This window comes from Schistocerca piceifrons, chromosome 9 (assembly GCF_021461385.2).
Source record: "Schistocerca piceifrons isolate TAMUIC-IGC-003096 chromosome 9, iqSchPice1.1, whole genome shotgun sequence".
In the NCBI taxonomy this organism is placed as follows: Eukaryota; Metazoa; Arthropoda; class Insecta; order Orthoptera; family Acrididae; genus Schistocerca; species Schistocerca piceifrons.
Genome location: NC_060146.1, coordinates 112605834 through 112630464, shown reverse-complemented (window position 1 = coordinate 112630464; position 24631 = coordinate 112605834). Strand labels below are relative to the sequence as shown.

The window sequence follows — 24631 nt, the reverse complement described above, 5'->3', positions numbered from 1 at the left end:
GTCACTATATTAGCCGGCCGCTGTGGCCGAGCGGTTCTAGGCGCTTCAGTCCGGAACCGCGCTGCTGCTACGGTCGCAGGTTCGAATCCTGCCTCGGGCATGGATGTGTGTGATGTCCTTAGGTTACCTTAGGTTTAACTAGGGGACTGATGACCTCAGATGTTAAGTCCCACAGTGCTCAGAGCCATTTGTTACTATATTGAAAGTATGAGTGTCGATCGAATAGACCGAGCAAAGTGGCAGAATGGTTAGCACGACGTTTCAAACCCCCGTCCAGCCATCCAGATTTAGGATTTCCGTGATTTCTCTAAATCCCTCCATGCAAATGCCTGGATGGTTCCTTTGAAAGGGCAAGTTGGAAGCTTTTTTCCGTAAAGTTAATGTACACAGAAGATACGCTTTACAGAGACTTTAGAGATCAATAATATGTTCTCCGTCGCTGTTTACACCAGTCTGCCAGCGCTTCTAGCAATACCACCACTTGCAAAGTAGGTTAGAAATCAGATTAATAATGTTGCTCACACAGCATATGTTCGCTTTGTCGGGCAACAACAAAGTTATTGACTGTATCGTCAGAATGGAAATAATGAAGTCACTGTAAAAAAGTCATTAATTTTGGCACTTATCTTGAATGGATTCCCACGTAGATTTCGTCAAAGTTGTTATGGCTCATCTTGTTGATTCTAGGGTGATTCCAGTTTGACTGCTAGACGGTCCAGATCTGTATTTTAGCAATATCTGAAGACCTAACAAATGCGTTTTTCAAGAAATTCTTGATGATCAAACAATCCCAGATCAGAACAATGGAACGGTAGAAATAATTTTTGACTTGGTGTTCACGATCCACATTAGTATTAAACTACTTGTAAATTCACATATACTTCTTAATTGTCACATCATCAAGAAAACAGTTTTGTATCAATCTTCATATATTTAATTTCCACTTTAACCAAACACAAGACTTGACTGTTTTTTTTACAAAGCGAAATAACAACTTAACTTCTGCAAAGTGAATTAAAGACTGCTCTGTGTGCATTCGCGCCAAAACGGCTACAAGTAAGTCAAAGATTATGATAGTCTCACAGAAATGAATACACACAAGAAACATATCACTGTAATATATCGATACATCGTAGTACCTATACATTAATAAAACCAAATGTGAATATTGTCACAAAAATATGTCTGTTAATTCGCAGAAAAGTAGTACTATATTACTGGTATCGAGAACTGGGGTTGGAGTGCCGTAATGGTCACGTAAATAAAGAACCATTACACGCTGGATTTTCATTCCGCGATTGTAGAAATCACGTGGTTCTGAGAGACACAACATGACGAGGCATGTTCGGAGTGAATTTTCTTCCGGAAAGGAAAGTTCCTCGAAGGCTGTTGAGTTGTATCACTTCATGCCGTCTTCCTGGTTATTGTTCGTGGATTGCATCTCCAAGCCATCTCACTTGTTGACGATAAATGTCAGCAGTGTCAGTTACACTCGGTGGAGCAATCTGTAGTACACTACACCATCGCACCAGACGCATACCATAATCTTTTGTGGATGCGCGCAGTTCTTTGTACCGGGAGTTGTTGCTTTGTTTAGGGTCAATCATTCAAATGGTTCAAATGACTCTAAGCACTTAACATCTGTCATCAGACCCCTAGACTTAAAACTACTTAAACCTAACTATCCTAATGACATCACACACATCCATGCCCGAGGCTAGATTCAAACATGCGACTGTAGCAGCAGCGCGGTTCCGAACTGAAGCGCCTAGAACCGCTCGACCACAGCAGCCGGAGTTCAACCATTCCTTTCTCTTCCTTATGTTATCATAAAGTCTCCATTTCTCGTCACCAGTAACGAGGCAATTGATGGCGGTCAAGCAGAGGTGCACATTTGGCCACCCACTGATTTTGGTGATTTTGGCTTAGAGTATGCGGTATCCATACACCAGATTTCTGAAACTTCCCCATTGCATGCAGATGTCGCACGATGGTGAAATGATCACAGTTTATTTCAAAAATGGTTCAAATGGCTCTGAGCACTAAGGGACTTAACATCTATGGTCATCAGTCCCCTAGAACTTAGAACTAATTAAACCTAACTAACCTAAGGACAGCGCACAACACCCAGCCATCACGAGGCAGAGAAAATTCCTGACCCCGCCGGGAATCGAACCCGGGAACCCGGACGTGGGAAGCGAGAACGCTACCGCACGACCACAAGATGCGGGCACAGTTTATTACATTTGCCAGTTCTCGAGTACACTAACATGGATCGTTGTGGATTAATGCGTTTCAACTATCTTCGTCTAACCCCGAAGGTCTTCTTGAAAGTGGAAAGTCACTAATGTCCTTGAAACGAAGAAACCATTTTCTTGCCGCACTCTGCCCAATGATATTGTCCCCATACATGGCGCAAGTGGTTGTGGATTTTTCCGCTGCTGTTACCCCACGATTTAACTGGAACATAATAAAACGTTAGAAATGTTCCGATTTCTTTACTTGGAAATCCGTTTTGTAAGGAAATCCATTTTGTAGCGTCCACGGCTCCACTCACTACACCTAAATGGCAAAATGACGCCGGTGCTGTGGCCGAGTGGTTCTAGCCGCTTCAGTCCGGAACCGCGCTGCTGCAACGGTCACAGGCTCGAATCCTGCCTCGGGCATGGCTGTGTGTGTTGTCCTTAGGTTTAAGTAGTTCTAAGTCGAGGGGACTGATGGCCTCGGTTGTTAAGTCCCATAGTGCTTAGAGCCATTTGAACTATTTGCAAACTGACAACATGTAAACTCAAATAGTAAAAGTGAGCTAAAAATAAAAAAAGGACAACCGATAAATAAACACATAGCAACTGGAATACCAATAAGGAAAACAAAAACGGAAGTTTCTTGATAACTGGGTCCACATCATTTGTGAAATTTTTTGTTGGCTGTTAAAATATTGCAATTTCGACATATTCCTGCCTCCCATGAACCCACAGGAAGGCATACTTCCATTCTGTGATTGACAAACTAATCTGGCTTCCACTATCAAAAAGCGAAACTAACGAAGAACTAGGGATCTTTACACATGTAGTACGGAAAAATGATTTCCCTACACAAATAATTAAAATGTTTGCTGCAAAATTACTTTGTCACAATACTACTGGTGAGATAACATTGCAGAAAGAGGAAGAACCTGAAACTTATATTTAGCGGATCTGTTTCTGAAAGAATACGTTAACAGTTTCGTACCAAAGTAAGAATAGGCTTCCGCACTCACAACACGTTAGGTCTGACCATACATCATAATATCCGACACAATAAATCTTACACACAATCTGGAGTTTATAAAATCAATTGTGGCGAATGCAATAACTTTTACATAGGACAAAGTGGGAAAGTTTTAACATTCCCTTTAGATAACACAGTAGCACCAGTGATAATTGTAAATCATCCTTTGTGAACCATATTCACGTAACTAAACACAAGTTGTATAACACTGAAAACTCTTTACAAATTCTTCATAAAATATGATAAGTCAGACAGCTTTATTATTTAGAAGAGATCGAAATTTATAGGGCGTTTTGGAACCAGCCAGAATGACCTTAAAAATACGAAATTCATGGACTGCTTCAGGCACATCTTATAACCTAGTTAATCCTGAAAAATCTTCTACACCATGCTATGTTTATTACTACTTCACGCCGTTCCTACACTTATATACAGCTTGCGGTTGTTTTACGTATGTGGACAGCTACTTTCATCTATTTTTATGATTTTAGATCCTCTCCTTTATTCGTATTTTTGGATATTGTATTATTTTGACCTGCTAGTCACTTAATCTGTTTACCTACTTTCAATCTACATTCTCAGTATCATTTGTAGATTTCGTTTTTACTTCTCACGTACACTACTGGCCATTAAAATTGCTACACCAAGAAGATGACGTGCTACAGACGAGAAATTTAACAGACAAGAAGAAGATGCTGTGATATGCAAATGATTAGCTTTTCAGAGCATTTACACAAGGTCGGCGCCGGTGGCGACAACTACAACGTGCTGACATGAGGAAAGTTTCCAACCGATTTCTCATACACAAACAGCAGTTGACCAGCGTTGCCTGGTGAAACGTTGTTGTGATGCCTCGTGTAAGGAGGAGAAATGAGTACCATCACGTTTCCGACTTTGATAAAGTTCGGATTGTAGTCTATCGCGATTGCGGTTTATCGTATCGCGACATTGCTACACGCGTTGGTCGAGATCCAATGACTGTTAGGAGAATATGGAATCGGTGGGTTCAGGAGGGTAATACGGAACGCCGTCCTGGATCCCAACGGCCTCGTATCACTGGCAGTTGAGATGACAGGCATCTTATATGCATGGCTGTAACGGATCCTGCAGCCAAGTCTCGATCCCTGAGTCAACAGATGGGGACGTTTCAAGACAACAACCATCTGCACGAACAGTTCGACGACGTTTGCAGCAGCATGGACTATCAGCTCGGAGACCGTGGCTGAGGTTACCCTTGACGCTGCATCACAGACAGGATCGCCTGCGATGGTGTACTCAACGACGAATCTGGGTTCACGAATGTCAAAACGTCATTTTTTTGGATGAATCCAGGTTCTGTTTACAGCATCGTGATGGTCGCATCCGAGTTGGCGAGATCGCGGTGAACACTCAATGGAAGCGTGTATTCGTGATCGCCATACTGGCGTATCACCCGGCGTGATGGTATGGGGTGCCATTGGTTACACGTCTCGGTCACCTCTTGTTCGCATTGACGGCACTTTGAACAGTGGACGTGACATTTCAGATGTGTTACGACCCGTGGCTCTACCCTTGATTCGATCCCTGCGAAACCCTACATTTCAGCAGCATAATGCACGACCGCATGTTGCAGGTCCTGTACATGCCTTTCTGGATACAGAAAATGTTCGACTGCTGCCCTGGCCAGCACATTCTCCAGATCTCTCACCAATTGAAAACGTCTAGTCAATGGTGGCCGAGCAACTAGCTCGTCACAATTCGCCAGTCACTACTCTTGATGAACTGTGGTATCGTGTTGAAGCTACATGGGCAGCTGTACCTGTACGCGCCATCCTAGCTGTGTTTGACACAATTTTCAGGCGTATCAAGGCCGTTATAACGGCCAGAGGTGGTTTTTTTGGTACTGATTTCTCAGGATCTATGCACCCAAATTTCTTGAAAATGTCAGTTCTAGTATAATACATTTGTCCAATGAATACCCGTTTATCATCTGCATTTCTTCTTGGTGTAGCAATTTCAATGGCCAGTAGTGTAGAAAGACGATTTCGCTCCAGGCCCCAGCCTCCAACATCACTAGCTTCGGCTCATGAGGAAGAGTGGGCTACCATTCTTCTCCAGCCATTCAGAGGCCTCAATGGAAGCGTTTCCAGGAGAATCAATGTGTCATAGAGGCGAAGGGTGAAACACTAATGTCCACTATTAGGCTTCGAGTTAAGTTTGATGAGATAGTGGATACACTCATGTAACAGGCAGTTTTATGTTTAGTCCTAGCTTTTTATGTTGACGACATGAAGGTATACAGAGTGGTCAGAAACATTCTGGAAAGTTTGTAAGGGTGTCCCAGGGTAAGTTGTCCTGAGTAATAATTGTTAAGAAAAAAATTCGACACGTTGCGCCGCTTCCGAGTTAATTAACATTGAAATCGGCTGGTCAGGGAGTTGCACGGGCAAACTCAAGAGGCCGAGCAGAGGCGGTGTTGCCGAACGCGTTTTTCGTTTGGTTTCCAAAAATCAGACAAGAGAGCGATACAAAAATTGGACGTGGGACGGTGCTAAGGATCAAATCCGAGCCAAAGGCTGAGCAGTCTCGTGCGCTACCATCTGTGCTGTGAGAACAACTGGCACTAATTGTATCAGCCGCGCGAGGTAGCCGCACGGTCTGGGCGCCTTGTCACGGTCCGTGCGGCTCCCGCCGTCGGAGGTTCGAGTCCTCCCTCGGGCATGGGTGTGTGTATTGTCGACAGTGTTTAAGTTAGATGACCTCAGCAGTTTGGTCCAATTAATTGTATCTGGCGAGCCGCTTGAATTTGAGAGCGCAACTGCCTTATCTGCTACCTTCAGTGATAATGACCTCAGAAACGGCGCAACGTATCGAATTTTTTTCTTAATGACAACCAACCCTGCAAAACACAAGCTTTTCATACCGTTTCTGACCTCGCTGCATACGACGAAGCGCTACTAGATATAATTGTGGTAATAGCCAGATACACTCAGTCTGAGAAGACCAAAAACTAGTCCTTAAAATAATGATGTCGTATAATATAAGAACCCTTGATTACGAGATTAGTAAGTTAATACTGGCGTCGGTAACGCCACGTTAGAGTAACGAGAAGAATTGAAGTGGAATGGTCACATATGCTCAGTTGGAGTGAAGAAAAATTGGTTCACTGATGGACAACTATGAACTGCATACGGTCTGGAAAGTAGGAACGGCACCACATACTGGTCTACGGCTGATTTCGAAGAGATTAGTACAAGCATGGACTTATTCTTTCACTGAGTAGAAATAAAATAAAATCGTTGTTACTGAACACTTTTAAATAAACTTTCCACTTACTGTCTGAGGGGATCATAGTGACCGCCTGGGAAACGAACTTTTATTACACAGCACTCCGTCTTCAGGCCACAAGTGGCCCATCGGGAGCATCCGACTGCCGTGTGATCCTCAGCTGAGGATGCGGATAGGAGGGGCGTGTGGTCAGCACACCGCTCTGCCAGTTGTTATGATGGTTATCGGAGCCGCTACTATTCGGTCGAGTAGCTCCTCAATTGGCATCACGAGGCTGAGTACACTTCGAAAAGTGGCAACAGCGCATGGCGGACCGGATGGTCACCCATCCAAGTGCCAGCCACGACCGACAGCGCTTAACTTCGGTGGTCTGGCGGGAACCGGTGTATCCCCTGCGGCAAGGCCGTTGCCCTTTATTAGACAGGGTATTCATAAATTATTTTTACAGTTTTAGATATGAATAACTTCGAAAACTGTACTACACTACGCAACGAAATTAAAATATCACTTCACTTTTCAGATACCCCGAAATTGGTTCCCATTGCGACGCCTAAGTTTTAAATATGGCCGAAAGGTGCCTACAAACTACCTCTGTAATGGCCCGAATGTGTGGCGGTCTGTGACGTCACCCTCTGTGACGCTTCAAGCACGAGCGTAAAACGGCTATAGCTCAGAAGTACATATGAGCTGTAGGGTGGGTTAATAATGTCACATTGAACCACATTTACCTCTTTTTTCACGGCTCTGCGATGGAGGGCAGAACAGCGAAACCCAGCGTTGAAATCGCGCGGTTTTCTTATGCTTATGTGTGCTCGAGGAAAACATTTCAGATACTCCGAAGCTCAGAGTCAACATTAAAAGGCCTCAGGAAGTGGCATAAAGGATGTCAATGAAACCACCCCTTCTCTTGGGGCGTTGTTTCCCACACATTTCGTGGTCGAAAACGACAGTTCGCAGTGTGATTAGCAAAAGGAAGATGTTCTTGACAACGACTTGTACAGGAGGGCTAAAAAAGCTTAAAGACCCTTTGCTGCTTTGGATCGCGTTAGAATGGTTTTGAATGGTCCAAAATGGTTTCATGCTGCATACCACACTCCAAGAAGAATATAATAACTCCAATCCCAAAGAAAGCAGGTGTTGACAGATGCGAAAATTACCGAACTATCAGTTTAACAAGTCACGGCTGCAAAATACTAACACGAATTCTTTACAGACGAATGGAAAAACTGGTAGAAGCCGATCTCGGGGAAGATCAGTTTGGATTCCGTAAAAATGTTGACTTGAGGCGATACTGACCCTACGACTTATCTTAGAAGCTAGATTAAGGAAAGGCAAACCTACGTTCCTAGCATTTGTAGACTTAGAGAAAACTTTTGACAATGTTGACTGCAACACTCTCTTTCAAATTCTGAACGTGGCAGGGGTAAAATACAGGGAGCCTAAGGCTATTTACAGTTTGTACAGGAAAGGGAAGCAGTGGTTGGGAAGGGAGTGAGACAGGGTTGTAGCCTATCCCAGATGTTATTCAATCTGTATATTGAGCAAGCAGTAAAGGAAACAAAAGAAAAGTTCGGAGTAGGTATTAAAATCTATGGAGAAGAAATAAAAACTATGAGGTTCGCCGATGAGATTGTAATTCTGTCAGAGACAGCAAAGGACGTGGAAGAGCAGTTGAATGGAATGGACAGTGTCTTGAAAGGAGGATATAAGATGAACATCAACAAAAGCAAAAGGAGGATAATCGAATGTAGTCGAAATAAGTCGGGCGATGCTGAGGGAATTAGATTAGGAAATGGGACACTTAAACTAGTAAATGAGTTTTGCTATTTGGGCAGCAAAATAACTGATGATGTTCCAAGTAGAGAGGATATAAAATGTAGACTGGCAATGGCAAGGGAAGCGTTTCTGAAGAAGAGAAATTTGTTAACATCGAGTACAGATTTAAGTGTCAGGAGGTCGTTCCTGAACGTATTTGTGTAGAATGTAGCCATGTATCGAAGCGAAACATGGTCGATAAATAGTTTGGACAAGAAGAGAATAGAAGTTTTCCAAATGTGGTGCTACAGAAGAATGCTGAAGATTAGATGGGTAGATCACAGGTATTGAATCGAATTGGGGATAAGAGGAGTTTGTGGCCCAACTTGACTAGAAGAAGGGATCTGTTGGTAGAACATATTCTGAAGCATCAAGGGATCACCAATTTAGTATTGGAGGGCAGCGTGGAGGGCATAAATCGCACAGGGAGACTGAGAGATGAATACAATAAGCAGATTCAGAAGGATGTAGGCTGCAGTGACTACTGGGACATGAAGAAGCTTGCACAGGATAGAGTAGCATGGAGAGCTGCATCAAACCAGTCTCTGGACTGAAGACCACAACAACAACAACCAGAACAAAAATTTGCGGCAGCACTACACTCTAAGGGAGTCATATGTGCAGCGGGATGGCAGCCCCAGTAGGATCGAAACGCCCATCGCGTGGCCACAGTGTGCAACGTTATCAAGAACGTAGTCCAGTTTCCCATCGCTCTGCGTTCTGTCGTTTTCGAATGCGTAATGTGCGGGAATCAACGCCCCAAGCGAAAGGGTGGTCCATCATGCTACCCCCTGAGGTCTTTTCGAGTCGGTTGTGAGCGGTCGCTTGTGTGAATTTTTTCCCTTGGTTGCCCATAAGAAAACCGTGTGATTTCAACGCTAAGTGTCGCGGTTCTGACCTCCATCACAGGGACGTCTAAAGAAGGGCTGCAAAGTGGGTAAGAGAGATGTGACGTCCTTCTTATCGTGTGACGCGTCGACGGTGGCGTTGTACAGAGTTGTGGTGAAATTCTGTACCAGGGTGACACCATTAACGTACCTTACAGCACACATGAACTTCTCAGCTGGGGCCTAGTTTTCGCACGTATCGACCCTTGGTGTTTGCAACCTCGCCGAGCCCGAGGGCGACACCACAGGGCGGCACGCTTTTGCACCATTACGGACGAAGTTAGTAGGCACCTCTGAGCTAAATGTCAAACTTATGCGTCGCGGTGGGAGACAATAGCGAGGTTTCGAGTGAGTTATCATTTAACTGTGTCGCTCAGTTTAGATAGTGATATCTACAGTTAAAATAGCTTGATAGGTGACTTTCCGCTACGGTTTTTTCACATCGGCCGCCAGCCACCGCTCGGTTATAGGTAACACACAAATACGGCGGGTCACATCGCAAATGCTTGTAACGCCCCCTTAGAAAAATTAATGAATTACTGCGCTGGTAAACCCCTTACGTTATTTGATTTTCAAACAGCTGAGCAAAATTGAACGTACTCAGACATTTCTCTCTTTACTTATTCTGATCATCACTAAACTGACACACAATATTTTTAGCGCAACGCAATCTGACTTCCAATAATCCCTACGAAAGAATGGCCCTGACTAACAATAACCTGTTCCTTTCATGAATCACTTACCTCACAAAAATCTTCGTTATTCGAACTACTGCAATACAGCGAGCGTCAATACTGCCAGCTAAATAAAGGATTCTAACTACTGAAGGCACTAACTACTGATAGGCATATTTAGCAAATGAAAGATTTTGATAGAGAAAAAACAATGTATTTATCTTAAAAGTGTTCAAAGGTCATTATATATATATATATATATATATATATATATATATATATATATATACACGCCTGGAAATGGAAAAAAGAACACATTGACACCGGTGTGTCAGACCCACCATACTTGCTCCGGGCACTGCGAGAGGGCTGTACAAGCAATGATCACACGCACGGCACAGCGGACACACCAGGAACCGCGGTGTTGGCCGTCGAATGGCGCTAGCTGCGCAGCATTTGTGTACCGCCGCCGTCAGTGTCAGCCAGTTTGCCGTGGCATACGGGGCTCCATCGCAGTCTTTAACACTGGTAGCATGCCGCGACAGCGTGGACGTGAACCGTATGTGCAGTTGACGGACTTTGAGCGAGGGCGTATAGTGGGCATGCGGGAGGCCGGGTGGACGTACCGCCGAATTGCTCAACACGTGGGGCGTGAGGTCTCCACAGTACATCGATGTTGTCGCCAGTGGTCGGCGGAAGGTGCACGTGCCCGTCGACCTGGGACCGGACCGCAGCGACGCACGGATGCACGCCAAGACCGTAGGATCCTACGCAGTGCCGTAGGGGACCGCACCGCCACTTCCCAGCAAATTAGGGGCACTGTTGCTCCTGGGGTATCGGCGAGGACCATTCGCAACCGTCTCCATGAAGCTGGGCTACGGTCCCGCACACCGTTAGGCCGTCTTCCGCTCACGCCCCAACATCGTGCAGCCCGCCTCCAGTGGTGTCGCGACAGGCGTGAATGGAGGGACGAATGGAGACGTGTCGTCTTCAGCGATGAGAGTCGCTTCTGCCTTGGTGCCAATGATGGTCGTATGCGTGTTTGGCGCCGTGCAGGTGAGCGCCACAATCAGGACTGCATATGACCGAGGCACACAGGGCCAACACCCGGCATCATGGTGTGGGGAGCGATCTCCTACACTGGCCGTACACCACTGGTGATCGTCGAGGGGACACTGAATAGTGCACGGTACATCCAAACCGTCATCGAACCCATCGTTCTACCATTCCTAGACCGGCAAGGGAACTTGCTGTTCCAACAGGACAATGCACGTCCGCATGTATCCCGTGCCACCCAACGTGCTCTAGAAGGTGTAAGTCAACTACCCTGGCCAGCAAGATCTCCGGATCTGTCCCCCATTGAGCATGTTTGGGACTGGATGAAGCGTCGTCTCACGCGGTCTGCACGTCCAGCACGAACGCTGGTCCAACTGAGGCGCCAGGTGGAAATGGCATGGCAAGCCGTTCCACAGGACTACATCCAGCATCTCTACGATCGTCTCCATGGGAGAATAGCAGCCTGCATTGCTGCGAAAGGTGGATATACACTGTACTAGTGCCGACATTGTGCATACTCTGTTGCCTGTGTCTATGTGCCTGTGGTTCTGTCAGTGTGATCATGTGATGTATCTGACCCCAGGAATGTGTCAATAAAGTTTCCCCTTCCTGGGACAATGAATTCACGGTGTTCTTATTTCAATTTCCAGGAGTGTATATATCAATGCATGACATCCAGTCTTACAAATTTACTGTCTCTGATGGACATACGTCCAGATCATCCGCTCTCAAAACTCCGCCATCTCGCTCCCCACATCAACCACTGCTGGCGGCTCACCTGCAGCTGCGCAACACTACGCGCTGTTCACATCCAACTGCCCAATACTACAATAGCGAATATTACAATCAGCCACAGACTGCACACAGCACAGCCAGTGATTTTCAAATGGTTCAAATGACTCTGAGCACTATGGGACTTAACATCTATGGTCATCAGTCCCATAGAACTCAGAACTACTTAAACCTAACTAACCTAAGGACATCACACAACACCCAGCCATCACGAGGCAGAGAAAATCCCTGACCCCGCTGGGAATCGAACCCGGGAACCCGGGCGTGGGAAGCGAGAACGCTACCGCACGACCACGAGATGCGGGCAGTGATTTTCATACAGAGCGCTACGTGGCGTTACCAATGTAAAAACCTAAACAGCCTACTTACACCTAAACAGCCTACTCACATACTGTTAACGTGTAACACGAAAAGTGTTGGAAGCGGCGGCCGCGAGGTATGTGGGAAATGAGAGACGCTCTGTCGGCAGCTGATTTTAATTGAACAATGACTGAACTGCGGTAGGAGTCCTGAATTTAAACTCATGGCCGAAGCTAGCCACAACCTCGCGATGGGTAATGTATACGAAAAACGGGTGGTCACCCATCTGCGGCAGACCTAAAAGCACGATATCTTTGTTCACCGCTATTAAAGCTGACTTGTACGAGCAAACCAAGACAGAAAAAGTTCACTTTCAGTGCTAAATCCAAATTGTATTTCTTGCTATCATTTGTTACCTGTAACTGTCCTCTCAATGGCTACACAAAGTGCCACGTCACAAACCGATGAGCAGTCCACTTGGTTGCAGTATATACACAGCAGACTCCAGAAGAATGATAGGTAGAAAAATAACAGCAAATAAAAAAGTCATTGCGATGATGAAAATGACATGGCAAAGAATTAGAAATAAAACATTACATAACAAATTAATTCAATGAAAATGATAAATTGTATTGATCAGATTTAGAAATAAGAAAAATATTATGTTTGATGAGATTCGAAACTACTGTCTACAACATCTACATCTATATCTCCATAGATACTCTGGATATCACATTTAAGTGCCTGGTGGAGGGTTCATCGAACCGTCTTCACAATAAATCTCTGCTATTCCAATCACGTAGAGCGCGCGGAAAATACGAACTCCTATATCTTTCCGTGCGAGCTCTGATTTCCTTTATTTTATTACGATGATCGTTTCTCCCTGTGTAGCGTCAACAAAATATTTTCACATTCGTGAGAAGATTCGGCCGCAACGAAAAACGGCTTTGTTTTAATGATCTCCTTCCCAAATCCTGTATCATTTCAGTGACACTCTCTCCACTATTTCGCGATAATACAAAACGTGCTGCCCTTCTTTGAACTTTTTTGATATAATCCTGTCTGGTAAGTATCCCCCACGGTGCAGCAGTATTCTAAAAGAGGACGGACAAGCGTAGCGCAGGCAGTCTCTTTATTAGATCTGTTACATCTTCTAAGTGTCCTGCCAATAAAAGCATTGAGAAATTCACTGGCATCCTCCACGTCTGTACTCGTGCAACTAGCGTCAGATAACCACTAATCCTGACACCAGGGACCTGACCTCTGACATATGGGACCTCATAGCCGCCAAACGCAAAAGGCGTAGATTGAGGCAAGGTTTTCGAGCTCCAGCCGACCCCAGCCTGTTGTGGAATCCAGAAGACCAGGTGAGACAACGATTACGGGAGTACAGGACCCGCTGCTGCGAGACGAAGCTAAGATCTGCCAAAGCAGGCCTACCAGGCCCAAAATCTGGAAAATAACCCGTCGGTGGAAAGCTCTCACCAGAGAAAACAGGCCACTCCACGGGCAGATGACCTTGCGTACGACGAGCAAGAAAAGGCGGAAGTAATGGCAAAATAATTGGAGCCACAATCCTGAGCCGGCAGGAGTGGCCGTGCGGTTCTAGGCGCTACAGTCTGGAACCGGGCGACCGCTACGGTCGCAGGGTGGAATCCTGCCTCGGGCATCGATGTGTGTGATGTCCTTAGGTTAGTTAGGTTTAACTAGTTCTAAGTTCTAAGCGACTGATGACCTCAGAAGTAGAGTCGCATAGTGCTCAAAGCCATTTGAACCACAATCCTGAACTCACGACGCCCGCGATGACGAGAGCGAAAACTAGGAGAGAATAGTTACCGGACTAGTGATGCAGATGAGAAACGCGCGCCGAGTGACACAATGTTTGCCCGATAACGAGTCGGCAATATGGGCACTCATTAAGCGTTGGGGCAACCACAAGGCTCTTGACCCCGACCACATTCGCAGCCCGCTCCTAAAGCAACTCCCCCGTCACGCCGTAACACACGCCTGCCTCAGCGCGGAGGTCATCATCCATCCCAAACCTAACAACATCCTACTCCTTCACGAGAGCTACAGGCCCGTTTCCCACTTAACTGTCCTCAGTAGTAGTCTAGAATTAATAATCATTTTATGCCAGCGTCAGTTCCTGACAAGAAAACATTATCCTTGGCTCATTACTTACTTTGCATTTATCGGGAATCTCTCCACCATTGCAAGGTGCCAAGAATGGTGAAAGAACGAACCCTCAAAATTACAGACCAATATCCTTAATATCGGTTTGCTGCAGCACTCTAGAGCATATTCAGAGTTCGAATGTAATAAATTTCCTACAGTCAGAAAAGTTCATGTCCATGAATCATCACGGCTTTACAAAGCATCGCTCGTGTGAAACACAGCTTTATCTTATCTTACAAGATATACTCTGAATTATCGAAGAAGGACAACACACAGATTCCATATTTCTAGATTTCCGAAAAGTATTTGACACAGTTTCCCACATCAGGTTGTTAACGAAGGTACGAGCATTCGGAGCAGGCTTCCAGATATGTGATTGGCTTGAAGACTTCTTAAGTAATAGAACCGAGTACGTTGTCCCCGACGGAGAGTGTTCATCGCAGACTGGGGTAACATCAGGGGTGCCCCAGAAAAGTGCAACAGGACCGTTGCTATTTTCTGTATACATAAATGATATGGCCGGCAAGGTGGGCAGCGATCGGCGGTCATTCGCTTATGATGCTGTGGTGTCCAGAAACGTGACGAAGCTCAGTGAGTGTAGGATGATGCAAGGTGACCTACACAAAATTTCTAGTTGGTGTGATGAACAGCAGCTGCCTCTTAATGTAGAAAAATGTCAGTTAATGCGGATGAGTAGATGATACAAACCCGTAATGTTCAAATGAAGCAACAGTTGTTTCCTGCTAGACACAGCCACGTCGTTTGAATATGTAGGCGTAACGTTGGGAAGCGACATGAAATGGAACGAGCATGCGAGGATTCTGGTAAGGAAGGTTTATTGGGAGAATCTGTAAAGGTGGTGCATAAAGGATGCTAGTGCGACCTATTCTTGACTGCTACTCGAGTGTGTGGGATACGTACCAAGTCGGATTAAAGGAAGACATACACTCCTGGAAATTGAAATAAGAACACCGTGAATTCATTGTCCCAGGAAGGGGAAACTTTATTGACACATTCCTGGGCTCAGATACATCACATGATCACACTGACAGAACCACAGGCACATAGACACAGGCAACAGAGCATGCACAATGTCGGCACTAGTACAGTGTATATCCACCTTTCGCAGCAATGCAGGCTGCTATTCTCCCATGGAGACGATCGTAGAGATGCTGAAGACGACACGTCTCCATTCGTCCCTCCATTCACGCCTGTCGCGACACCACTGGAGGCGGGCTGCACGATGTTGGGGCGTGAGCGGAAGACGGCCTAACAGTGTGCGGGACCGTAGCCCAGCTTCATGGAGACGGTTGCGAATGGTCCTCGCCGATACCCCAGGAGCAACAGTGTCCCTAATTTGCTGGGAAGTGGCGGTGCGGTCCCCTACGGCACTGCGTAGGATCCTACGGTCTTGGCGTGCATCCGTGCGTCGCTGCGGTCCGGTCCCAGGTCGACGGGCACGTGCACCTTCCGCCGACCACTGGCGACAACATTGATGTACTGTGGAGACCTCACGCCCCACGTGTTGAGCAATTCGGCGGTACGTCCACCCGGCCTCCCGCATGCCCACTATACGCCCTCGCTCAAAGTCCGTCAACTGCACATACGGTTCACGTCCACGCTGTCGCGGCATGCTACCAGTGCTAAAGACTGCGATGGAGCTCCGTATGCCACGGCAAACTGGCTGACACTGACGGCGGCGGTGCACAAATGCTGCGCAGCTAGCGCCATTCGACGGCCAACACCGCGGTTCCTGGTGTGTCCGCTGTGCCGTGCGTGTGATCATTGCTTGTACAGCCCTCTCGCAGTGTCCGGAGCAAGTATGGTGGGTCTGACACACCGGTGTCAATGTGTTCTTTTTTCCATTTCCAGAAGTGTAGAAGCATTTCAGAGGCGAGCTGCTAGGCTTATTACCGGTAGGTTCGATCAGCATCCAAGTGTTACGGATTTGCTTCGGGAGCTCAAGTGGGAATGCCTGGATGGAAGAAGACTTTCATTTCGAAGAACACTAGTGAGACATTTTAGTGAAACGGTATTTTAAGCTGAGTGCAGAACGATCCTACTGCCTCTAACATACATCTCGCTTAGGAACCACGAAAACAAGATACGAGAAATTAGGGCTCATACGAAGGCATATAGATAGTCGTATTTCTCTCACCCTGTCTGCAAGTGGAACAGGAAAGGGAATGACTAATAATGGTAGAGCGTATCCTCCGCCACGCACCATGCGGTATCTTGAGCAGGATGTATGTACACTCATGCTCGTAAATTAAGGATAATGCTCATACATGCTGAAACAACGCTCTGGAGGGCGGTTTGCGGATTTAAATCACCTCGGGGTATGACCATGCGGTGCATTTGATCTGCGGTAGTCGCACGTTGGCGCTGGCAGCAGTCCACATACGCAGAGGTGTGTTGGAGTATGTCAGAGTACAGTGCAGCGAGTAAGTGTGAAGGCGTTTTCAGACGTGCTAATGGTGACTGTGTGTTGAAAATGGCTCGAAGAACACGGAGGAGTAGAATACTAGGGCGACTGGAGGCTGGTCAAACACAGCAGGTCGTAGCATGGGCCCTCTGTGTGCCACAATGTGTGATCTCAAGATTATGGTAACGATTCCAGCAGACAGGAAACGTGTCCTGGCGCTACAGTGTGGGACGTCCACAGTGTAAAACACCACAAGAACACCGATACCTCACCATCAGTGACCGCAGACGGCCACGGAGTATAGCAGGCAGCATTGCTCGGTACCGTACCGCAGCCACTGGAATAGTTGTCTCCAGACACACAGTCTACAGACGACTGAACAGACTCGGTTTATTCGCCAGGAGACCTGCAAGGAGCATTGCACTGACCCCTGGTCACAGGAGAGGCCGTAAAGCCTAGTGTCAAGAACACAGTACATGGTTATTGGAACGGCGGTGCCATGTTATGTTCACGGACGAGTCCAGGGATAGTCTGAACAGTGATTCTCGCCGGGTTTTCATCTGGTGTGAACCAGGAACCAGATACCAGCCTCTTAATGTCCTTGAAAGGGACCTGTATGGATGTTGTGATTTGATGGTGTGGAGTAGGACTATGATTGGTGAACGTACACCCCTGCATGTCCTTGACAGAGGAACTGTAACAGGTCAAGGAACTGTAACAGGTCAGGTGTATCAGGACGTCATTTTGCGCCAGTATGTCCACCTTTTCAATGGTGCAGTGGGTCCCACCTTCAAATGGTTCAAATGGCTCTGAGCACTATGGGACTTAACTTCTGAGGTCATCAGTCCCCTACAACTTAGAACTACTTAAACCTAACTAACCTAAGTACATCACACACATCCATGCCCGAGGCAGGATTCGAACTTGCGACCGCAGCGATCGCGCGGTTCCAGACTGTAGCGCCTAGAACCGCTCGGCCACTCCGGCCGGCAGGTCCCACCTTCCTCCTGATGGATGATAACGCACGACCCCACCGAGCTGCCATCATGGAGGAGTACCTTGAAACAAAAGATATCAGGCGAATGGCCTGCATGACCTAAACCCCATCGAGCACGTTTGGAATGCTCTCGGTCGACGTATCGCCGCACGTATCTTCAAACCCCTACGACACTTCAGGAGCTCTGACAGGCACTGGTGCAAGAATGGGAGGCTATACCCCAGCAGCTGCTAGACCACCTGATCCAGAATATGCAAGCCAGTTGTGCGGCCTATGTACGTGTGCATAGTGATCATATCTCATATTGATGTCGGGGTGCATGCGCAAGCAACAGTGGCGTTTTGTAGCACATGTGTTTCGGGACGGTTTTCTCAACTTATCATGAATACCGTGGACTTACAGATCTGTGCCGTGTGTGTTCCCTATGTGCCTATGCTATTAGCGCCAGTTTTTTGTAGTGCCGCGTTGTGTAGCACCACATTCTGCAATTATCCTTAATTTATGAGCATGAGTGTAGATGGAGATGCAGATGAACAATGTGAATTCCACGCTGAGCATTCCACTACCCAGCAATCCCTCCGCTTCGTAGAACACGTTTCCCTGGCCAGGGCAAGGAGAGAAGCTACAGGAGCAGTACTCCTGGACATAGAGAAGGCATCTGACCGTGTCTAGCACGATGGTCTAATTTACAAGCTAGATCAAATGGCTTGCCCAGCACACATAATCTGGTTCATTGACTCCTTCATTAGAGGAAGACATATCTCCGTCAGTAACGGAGACAAGTCCAGCCAGATACGGCAGGCTGCGACAGGGGTCCCACATACACGAATTACATTCCTAAGCAAATTGGAGGAGAGATTACTCTCTGGTTCGATGACACCGCCATTCACAAAAGTGATCGCAGTCTCCTCGAAGTACATTGCAACCTTCAGCATCACCTGAACAAGATTACGCAGCGGTGTTATCTATGGAAGATCAAGATCACCCCCTCAAAGTGCCAGGCAAACTATTTTACCCGCAAGATGAAGTTCCCTGATCGTCAACCTGCCATTGGCGGCAGGAAATTGGTTTGGAGAAACTCGATAACATACCCGGGCCTTGAGATCGATCGACGCCTATCGTGGAACAAATATCTAACCACTGATGCAAACCAAAGCTGCGGTCTTTTCTACAGGTTGTATCGCCTCCTTAAAGATGATAGCCTAATCGTTCAGTGAAAAATCCTCCTCTGGCGCCAGTCCAACTTCTGGTCATGCTGTATGGCTCGGAAGTGTGATCTGTGGCGTCAGATGCAGCACTAACAAGCCAGCAGCATTTCGAAAACAAAGTTTTCCGTTCATCTCAGGCGCCGGCAGATACGCCCCGAACACATACCAGGTCAGTAGAAATATGAAAACTTAATAAACCACGGAATAATGTAAACAGAGAGGTGAAAATTGACACACACGCTTGGAATGACATGGGGTTTTATTAGACCAAAAAGAAAACAAAGTTCACAAAATGTCCGACAGATGGCACTGGACAGCAAAACATCAGTGACTGTGCATGACAATCGTGTATAAAAGGAGCTGTAATGAGAGACAGAATCCATCTCCGGCAGTACCTCGTAACGAGTACCGCCCTTCGATTCGTGATTTCTGCCACTAATCGAAGTGTTAGGTTTGCAGGTGCCAGCCAGCCAGCCAGCCAGCCAGCCAGCCAGCCAGCCAGCCAGTAGCAGCAGCAGCAGCGGTCCAGCTTAGCCAGCAGCTGCAGTCCAGCTAGCCAGCAGCAGTCCAGCCTAGCCGGCAGCAGCGGCCAGCCAGCCAGCAGCAGCAGTCCAGCCAGCAGCGATCCAGCCTAGCCAGCAGCAGCGGTCCAGCCAGCCAGCAGCAGCAGTCCAGCCAGCAGTGGTCCAGCCAGCAGCAGCAGCAGCAGCAGCAGCAGCAGTGGCGACAGAGCAGCGGCGGCAGTAGCAGCAGCAGCAGCAGCAGCAGCGGCAGCGGCAGTAGCAGCGGCGGCAGCAGCAGCGGCGGCAGTAGCAGCGGCGACAGCAGCAGTGGCGGCAGCAGCGGCGGCAGCAGCAGTGGCGACAGAGCAGCGGCGGCAGTAGCAGCAGCAGCAGCAGCAGCAGCGGCAGCGGCAGTAGCAGCGGCGGCAGCAGCAGTGGCGGCAGCAGCGGCGGCAGCAGCAGTGATGGCAGCAGCAGCAGCAGCAGCAACAGCAGCAGCAGCAACACCAGCAGTGGTGGCAGCAGCAGCAGCAGCGGCGGCGGCGGCAGCAGCAGCGGCAGCAGCAGCAGCGGCGGTGGCAGCAGCGGCGGCGGCAGCAGCGGCAGTAGCAGCGGCGGCAGCAGCAGTGGCGGCAGCAGCAGTGGCAGCAGCAGCAGCGGCGGCGGCAGCAGCGGCGGTGGCAGCAGTGGCGGCAGCAGCAGCGGTGGCAGCAGCAGTGGCGGCAGCAGCAGCAGCAACAGCAGCACCAGCAGTGGCAGCAGCAGCGGCGGCAGCAGCAGCGGCGGCAGCAGCAGCGGCGGCAGCAGCAGTGGCGGCAGCAGCAGTGGAAGCAGCAGCAGGGGCAGCAGCAGCGGCGGCAGCAGCAGTGGCGGCAGTAGCGGCGGCTGCAGCAGTGGCGGCAGCAGCATTGGCAGCAGCAGCAGCAGTGGCAGCAGCAGCAGGGGCAGCAGCAGCAGTGGCAGCAGCAGCAGGGCCAGCAGCAGCAGTGGCAGCAGCAGCAGCGGCAGCAGCGATGGCAGCAGCAGCAGTGGCAGCAGAATTGGCAGCAGCAGCAGTGGCAGCAGCAGCAGCGGCAGCAGCAGCGGCGGCAGCAGCAGTGGCAGCAGCAGCATTGGCGGCAGCAGCAGTGGCGGCAGCAGCAGCGGCGGCAGCAGCAGCAGCGGCAGCAGCAGCAGCAGCAGCGGCGGCAGCAGCAGCAGTGGTAAGAACCGCAGCGGCGGCAGAAGCAGCAGCAGCAGCAGCGACAGCAGCAGCAGTGGCAGCAGCAGCGGCGGCAGCAGCAGCAGCGGCAGCAGCAGCAGCGGCAGCAGCAGCAGTGGCAGCAGCAGCAGTGGAGGTCCCGTCTGCGGCAGCAGCATCTGCGGCGTTCCTGCCAGCAGTCGCCAGCACCAGCAGCGTGGGACTTTGGCCCCAGCTGTTGTCCGTCCCCGATTTTCCTCTCTCGTTTTCGTCCTGAACTGTCGTAGTTCGTACTTGTCCTCATCTCAGCCCCCACCACCACTACCACTACCACCACCGCCGCAATAGTTTATACTTCCCCCTCCGCCGCCACCACGACCATTACATGGTGTGCCCAGTCGCCCCCCCTCTTTCCATCCCTCCTCTTCTCACTCTCCCTTTGCCCTCGGTCTTTGTCGCCCCCTGCCCAGCTTCTTCCTCCCGCACCTCCACCTCTGATCATTTCCCCCACTCCCCCAGCCTGTCACTGCTGCTCCTGCTAGGGTGGTGGCCCCACGGGCTACTGCCCATGCCCAGCTCTCCCCCTCGCCTTCACCATCACCGTCACCTCCATCATCGCCGTCGCCGTCGTCTTCACCATCGCCATCTCCGGCGCTGGCTCCTGCGTTAACGCCAGGACGTGCCACTGCCCGCCACCTCACTGTTGCTCCCGTCCGCTGGCCCCACCCACCTTATGCGGGTATTTTCGGAAGATGCCCCCTCCATTGACCACCTCCTGAAGGAGGGTGCCCTCCTCTTCAACCAAAGATACAAAGTCGACCCCTCCCGTTTCCCTCCTCAATCCCTCCGCTGCCAGAGGTGTCTGTGCTACAACGCACACACAACATCTGAGTGCCACGAGGCCCCCACCTGCCCACACTGTAAGCAAGCACATTTCCTCCAACAGTGCCCTAACCTTCAGTCCCCTCCCTCCTGTAATCTCCCACATCCCACATACTCCCAAAAATGTAAAACCCGACCCCTTCCGACCACTCTTGAACTCACCATCCCTGTCCGCCCTCTGGATGCCCCAACCCCTCCTGGCAATTCCCTTCATCCCGCCTCCCCCTTCCCCCCCACCACTGAGGACATCATCAGGTTCGTCACCATCGTTCAACAGAATGTCCACCCTTTACAGCGCCCTCACACGCTCCAGCAGATGTCCCTTGCCGCCCCTTCCGTCTTCCACCTTAAAATGTATGCCACCTACTCCCACAACCAGGCCCATTTCATCTTCTCCCGTCTCAACACCTTCGTCTAAATCCCTGTCATGGTGTGACAGCACCGTATCCTGTTCAACAACATCTGTTCCCTTCCCGCCGACAAGAACCTCTTCATGCACACCCTCGCCACCAACTGCGTGTATGCCTTCCTCCTCAATGAAACCTGTCTTCAGCCCCACCACACCATTCACACCTCGCCCTACCTTCTTCACCACTCCGACAATCCCTTCCCGAAAGCGCACGGCGGAATTGACATTGGTCACCACTGCCAGATCCCAATTCGGCTCCACCTCTCCTTCCTGACCACACAGAACACCTGATCCTTAGTCTCTTCTTCCCTGGCCTTGCCATCAACTGCGCCACCATCTATGTCCGCCCTAACGCCCCTATTCCTTGTGATTCCTCTCCCACATTGACCATACCTTCTCCTCCTACGTGATCGCCACCGACGTCAACATCCATAGTCGTTCCGCCACCTAGTTACGGCAGTGGCGTCGGTTCCTTTCCTCCCTTCAAGGTGACCTCGTCCCCATTCCCCAGCACACCCACCTCAAATCCAACTCCACTCCTGATGTCGTCCTCTCCTCCCCTAACCTCCTTGGCCGCATAACGGTAGATGTCCTGGACCCCATTGGTAGTGATCATCTCCCTGTCCTCACCATTTCAGACGGTCATCGCCCCCACCCCAACCCCCGCCATGACCCTCCCCCGAACTATGTCCATGATTATTCGTGTGCCGAGTGGAATGCCTACCGGGATGCCCCATCCACCAAGGTCGATGACCACTCCTTCACCTACTGCCACCCTGATGATATTACCCATGTTGCCTCCTTTCTCCAGCAGACCTTGTCTGAGGCCGTGGTGGCCCACGTCCCTTCTGTCGCCATCCACCCCCATCATCCTACCTTACCCCCACAGGCTGTCCTCCTCCTCTGTGAATCCCACCGTCTCGACCGTGCATTCCTCCGCACGCATGACCCGGACACACAATACGATGCCACTGCCAACTCCAGACACATCCGTAACTTGCTCGCGGCTAAGAAATGCCAGGACTGGCGACAGACATGCACCCGTTTAAACGCTACCCTTCCTATCAACTCGTCGAAGTTCTGGTCAGCCTTCCGCCGCCTTACCGGATCTAACCCCCCCCCCCTACTATCCTCTCCTTCATGACAACCAACCCTTCCCTGACAACATTAGTAAGGCCAATCACTTTGCCTCCTACCTCTGTGATAACTTTATCATCCCTGACAATCCCCAGTTCGATTACTCCCTCTTCCCAGATGTCCGCTATCGAACTGACACCTCTGTCCCTCCCCTCGCACCTGGTTTCCGGTACTTGGACAACATTGCACACACAGAACGCAACACCACTCCTGGTCACGATCGTGTCGCCTATCGCCACCTTCGTGAAGCTCCTGCCTCTTTCCTCTACGCCCTGGCCAGGCTCTACAATGTAGTCCTGTCCACCGGCTACTACCTCAACCTGTGGAAGACCTCCTGTATCCTGATGTTCCTTAAACCCGGTAAACTGCCATCTGCTGTCTCCTCCTACCCTCCCATCAGCCTTACCTCAGTCTTCAGCAAGGCCCTGGAATCCATCCTCACCAGACACATCCACCAGCATCTCCGCCAGCACCGCCTCCTTCCTGTTACCCAGTGTGGCTTTCGGCCATCCTCTTCCAATGACCTTCTCCTTCACCTCACTCATCTCCTCTCTGAACAGCTTAATTCCTGTCCTTCTGCTATCTTCCTCTCCCTTGACCTTGAACGAGCCTACGACCGCGTGTGGCATTCCGGTCTCCTCTTCAACCTCCAAACCTTCGCCCTTCCTATTAACTATGTCCGTCTGATCGGCTCCTTTCTTTCCCAACGTCCTTCCTAAGTCACCATCCACAACACAGATTCCTACACCTTTTTCCCCTCAGCCGGTGTGCCCCAGGGTTCCATCCTCTCCCCTCTTCTGTACCTCTTGTATACGGTGGACATGCCGCCACCTTCACCATCCATTCACCTTCTCCAGTACGCCGATGATACAGCCTTCCTTGCCCTTGCCCCCACACTGCAGCGCTCCCAACACCTTCTCCAATCCCATCTTGACCAGTTCACCACTTGGTGCAACAGTGGTTGCTTAAGGTCAATCCTTCCAAAACCCAGGCGATCATTGTAGGCAAAACCACCCCTTCCTTCTGCCTCCTCAATTTCTACATCACCATCTATGGCCGTCCTATCGCCCTCACCCCCACCCTTAAGTACCTTGGTGTCACCCTCGACCGTCACCTCTCCTCAACCCCCGACCTCTGGACGATCCAAGCCAAGGCACGCTCCCAACTCTCCTCAAGCTCCTGTCCGGCCATGCTTGGGGTCTGGATCCCTCCACCATTCTCCATACCTATAAATCCCTCATTCGCCCTATCCTTTGTTACACCCAACCAGCCTGGATCTCCGCTCCCCCTACAAATCCCTTTAGATCCTAGAACACCATGCTCTTCGCCTCGCCTAACGAATCCATCTCCCCTCCTCCACGTGGATCCTGTACGACCTTATTCCAATCCCCCACCTACTCCTTTTCCTCGAACAGATACGGATCTTCTACACCTCCCGTAAACTCGATCCTCCTCACCCGCTGGTCTCTCCCATCCTCTCCCGCCCCCATCTGCTGCCGCGCCTGTACTCCCACGTCCCACCTGCTCTCCATCTCTCCACTCTCCACACCCTCTCCCAAGGTGGCTTCCGCCAGCTCCCCCTCCCTGATGATGCTCTCCTCCCCTCCATCTACCCTTCCTACCAACTTTGATCCCCCCTCCCTCTTCCTGTGTA

General features: G+C 49.6%; 1 pseudogene; it reads left to right on the top strand.

The window, feature by feature from the left end:
* Positions 1–5537: 5537 nt before the first annotated feature.
* On the top strand, positions 5538–20680 carry LOC124716741 (annotated as a pseudogene).
* Positions 20681–24631: the final 3951 nt, after the last annotated feature.